Here is a 4,631-nt window from a genome sequence, read left to right on the forward strand (position 1 = left end):
TCCTGATACCTCTTGTAAACTCCAAATACTCAAAACCCCTCCCTAGATTGCCCTTTCAGGTACCTCTTACAAAACCTTGGTCTTAGCAGTTACAAAGAGAAGATCTTAAAAACCATTAATTAGTAGTAACAGTATTAATACCAGTAATAAGTAGATATTAATATTATTTACTGAGAGCTTCCCATGTATATCAGTCTGTTCTCACACTATTAATGAAGACATACCTGAGTCTGAATAATTTATAAAGAAAAGAGCTTTAATTGACTAACAGTTCACAATCATGGCAGAAGGTAAATGAGGAGCAGCAAAGTCACGTCTTATATGGCAGCAGGCAAGAGGGCATGTGCAGAAGAACTCCCCTATAAAACCATTAGATATCATGAGACTTATATCATGAGAACAGCATGGAAAAAAACCAGCTCCCATGATTCAATTACTTCCCACCAGGTGCCTCCCATGACACATGGGAATGATGGGAGCTACAATTCAAGATGAGATGTGGGTGGGGACACAGCCAAACCATATCACCATGTACCAAGAACTTTACATAGATTTTCTCACTCCAGCTTTACAACAATCCTGTCTATCAGTAGTCCTCATATTAGTTAGAACTGTAAGTTGCGAGTAGAAAAAAAAAAGTACCAAATCTCAAATAGTTTAAGCCAAAAGGTTCATATAACTGAAAAATCAGATCTAGCATTCATTAAACCATTATACGGATGATATCATTGTAAGAATTTTACATGTATTAATTCTTTTAATCCTGTGAATAATATTTTGAAGAAGTTACTAATATAATTTCCATTTTGCAGACAGGGAAACTTGGGTACTGAGATTTCAAGAATTTTACCGTGAGTATCCAGCTATCCAGCTAGTAAGCCTTTGGTTACTAGCTGGATGCATCTGAACCTACTTCCTGTGTGTAAGGGAATTACCTATTTCATTAAACTCCTTGGAACCCAGAGTTCAATTCTGCAGAGGCAGAAAATGCCATGTCCCCCTTGCATGGCAGATATCAGTGTGTGACTTAGGTGTTGCCTAAGTCACCATCAGGTGCATCTGCCATGGACTTCAATTTTCAAACTCATATGGAGACTGTTCTCTGGCAGGTGTGGTGGGAGAGTAAGATCAAATTTCAGAGACAACAATCCAGTGCGGTTATGGGCAGCACTGGGTGTCTGGAGCCAGAAAGCCAGCAGTGTCCCTAGGCCAATTCTGTTGATGCAAATGTAGATACCATGCCTGGCTTCTCAACCTCTGAGTTTAGTTTCCCTGTGACTCTATAATCTACTCTATACGCTTTCAACAAAACCCATGTGAGTCAATATTTCATAATAAACTCCCTTACATATATACATCTATCCTGTTAGTTCTGTCCCACTAGAGAACCTTGACTAATACACATTCTCATAAAATAAATTAAAAATTAAAGAGGAAGAAACTGAGGATCAGATAAGTCATTCCTTTAGAGTCACGCAATCATGGAAGAGACAAATTAGAATTTGAATGGCTCAGCTGTGTTACTGTTTTTCTCATTTGGCTTGCAATAATGTTCTTAATTTTGTTTTTTTCCACTTTCCTGATTTAAATGCTTCCTATAAAAATTTAAATATATAAAGTTATAAGGAAGAAAGTAACAGTCTTTGAAATCTCATGAGCATATGATTAACTTCTGTTAACATTTTAATGGGCATCTTTCATGCCTGTCTTAATGTGTATGGGCAATAGAAATAACCATTTTCGTAAATCAAAACAAATAATACATATTCTTTTAGTCAAGAGAACACTTTTTAAATGTGACTTTTTGTTTTTGTTGTTGCAGAAAGGTGATTTTATTTAGGTAGAGAAAAGAGAAAGAAAGGAGAAGAAGAGAAAGGCTTCCACAAAAAGTGTGGAAGGGGATTCTGGAGGGGAAATCCCAGAGGGAGCTCCCACCATGTGGGAGGGGATTCCAGTAAGTTGGAAATCCCGTGATTTTTTTTCTTACCTATCCTTTTCCTCTTCCTTTTCCAAACTCCATTAATCTCCCTTACTCATTCCACGATTTCTAACTCATGATAACCTCTATTAACAACTGATGTGTACATTTGTAGACTTTTCTCCAAACCAGTATAATTATACATTTCTATAAAGAAATCCTGTTCTTAACTCCTGCAATATTCATATTAAAGAACACTAATGGGCCATGCACAGTGGCTCATGCCTGTAATCCCAGCACTTTGGGAAGCCGAGATGGGCAGATCATTTGAGGTCAGGAGTTGGAGACCAGCCTGGCCAACATGGTGAAACCTCGTCTCTACAAAAAATAGAAAACTTAGCCTGGCATGGTGGCACAAACCTGTGGTCCCAACTACGCAAGAGGCTGATGCTGGAGAAGTGTTTGAACCCAGGAGGCAGAGGTTGCAGTGAGCTGAGATCATGCCACTGTACTCCAACCTGGGTGAGAGAATGAGACTGTCTCAAAAAAAAAAAAAAAAAAAAGAAAGAAAGAAAAAAGAAAAAAAGGACACTACCAGTGCCATTTGGGGTACCAGACAGAGACTGATTGTTAAAGGATATTTCACCCATAGAAGCAGCCTTTCTTGACACCCGTAAAACTGCACTGCTGAGGTGATCTTCAGATAAGCTCACCCTGTCACAGTTCTGGAGTGAGTGTGAGAAGGCTGAGGGGGAGCCCCTCTATCCCCACCATAGAAATAGATTGCCAGGCCCTGGTCTCATGGTTTCCAGGTTTGCTTGCAGGCCTGCTTGCAAAGTTCAAGGACCTGCAGAGTCCCCTCTGTCTGGAGCTCCGGAATGCAGTCCAGCTAACCTTCCCTCCACTGGAGCCCTTCAACATCTTTTCTCCATTCCCTTTATGGATTTTGTTCATCTTTCCCTGCTCAACAATTTTCACCAGTCCAGGGACCAAATGCTCTGCTCTCAGATCAATAGCCCTTGGGAATTACTATGGACAGTCTCTGAGATGTACCCCAGCTGCTCCTACAGGGGAGTCATTTTCTTTCTGACTTAGTTTCACTTGAATTAAGCTTCGTCTGCTTTTTAAAGTAGCCTCCTTCCAGAGCATGAGTTGACATCAATCCAGAACCAGAAAGAAATCAGTGGCTAGAGGTAGTTTTACTCATCTCTGGAAAGTCCAGCTCTCCAGCAGGGGTTTAGAATTCTATCTCCTTTTCTGTTTCTTAGTCATCATGTTTGAGAATGCATTTAAAGATGCTCTTTGGCTAGAGTAAGTGCTCAGTAAGCATTTGTTGCAAAGGAATAAGAGAATAAATGATAGAATAATCAGCATTTGGTAAATAGTTGGTGAAAGAGAATCAAATAAGATAACACATGTGAAGCTGATATGTAATCTGTGAATAGTGAAAATTGTTCCTGGCCAGGCATGGTGGCCCACACCTGTAATCCCAGCACTTTGGGAGGCCGAGGTGGGTGGATCACTTGAGGCCAAGAGTTCAAGACCAGCCTGGCCAACATGGTGAGACCTTCTCTCTACTAAAAATACAGGAATGAGCCAGGCGTGGTGGCACATGCCTGTAATCCCAACTACTTGGGAGGCTGAGGTAGGAGAATCGCTTGAGCCTGGGAGACAGAGGTTGCAGTGAGCCAAGATTGCACCATTGTACTCCAGCCTGGGTGACAGAGACTCCAGCTCAATAAATAAAAAGAAAAGAAAAGAAAATTGTTCCTGAAAGGGACTGGACTGTAGCATTATCTGCTAGTGCCATCTTCTGGAAACAAGTTAACACAACAGATCTATTTCTGCTTTAGCCGGGCGTGAGGGCACTGGAAATGCACGCAAGGAGGGGAAAAGAGAGAATGAATTTTAGCAAAATCTCTCCATGTCTTCTGTCCTGGCTCTCCCAATTACTCTGCTAAGATTATAGGTTTAATGTAATACTACTACTAACATGCTGGCACCTGTTTTGAGCATCTAGCATGTGCACTGTGCTTTACATGTGTGATTTCATCCTCAGTAACTGCAAGAAGTGTATACAGTAAGTTCTCACTTAACTTTGTTGATGAGTTCTTGGAAACTTTGACTTTAAGTAAAATGATGTGCAGCATGTCCTCAAGTAATGTCCTTTCCATTATGATTATGAGGGAAAAATGGTTTCATTATACATTATTTCACTTAAAATTGGAGTTTCTAAGAAACTATCAACATTCAGTGAGGACTTACTGTACTATTATTATTGCATTTTTATATATTAAAAACCCGAGGCATACAAGGTATACAATGGACTTACCATCTCTAGGGTTACATATCTAGCTGGTGTTTGGGATAAGATTGAAACCCAGTTCTGTCTGACTTCAGAGCCTGTGGTGGGCTGTTGTGAACCAGGTCCCCAGGAATCAGACTCCAAGATGGAGAGCTGCAGTCAGGAAGTCTATTGCAAAGTGCCGTCAGTATCGCATCTGTGGAAGGGAAAAGTCAAACTGCAGTGCAGCCTCAGCAGAAGCCTTAGTTAATGCCGTGGGGAATATGGAGCTGGGATAGCAAGAGGACAGGACGCTGGAAAGTCCACATTGAACAGTCATAGGGACTCAGCTGAGAGCTGACAGCAGCCAATGCTCCCAGCAGCTGAGGTCATAAATGCCCTATCCTGGGGAAGGGTCTCCTGGGGAAG

General features: G+C 41.1%; 1 long non-coding RNA gene across 1 annotated transcript; it reads right to left on the reverse strand.

Annotated features, from left to right (window-relative positions):
• Nucleotides 1-235: 235 nt before the first annotated feature.
• On the reverse strand, nucleotides 236-4,348 carry LOC103792906 (uncharacterized). Its single transcript, XR_013535211.1, has 2 exons — nucleotides 4,251-4,348; nucleotides 236-359 (listed from the first exon to the last, which is right to left on the reverse strand). It is a non-coding gene; the product is annotated as an uncharacterized LOC103792906 (long non-coding RNA).
• Nucleotides 4,349-4,631: the final 283 nt, after the last annotated feature.

The sequence above is a fragment of the Callithrix jacchus genome, chromosome 5, assembly GCF_049354715.1.
Source record: "Callithrix jacchus isolate 240 chromosome 5, calJac240_pri, whole genome shotgun sequence".
Lineage (NCBI taxonomy): Eukaryota > Metazoa > Chordata > Mammalia > Primates > Cebidae > Callithrix > Callithrix jacchus.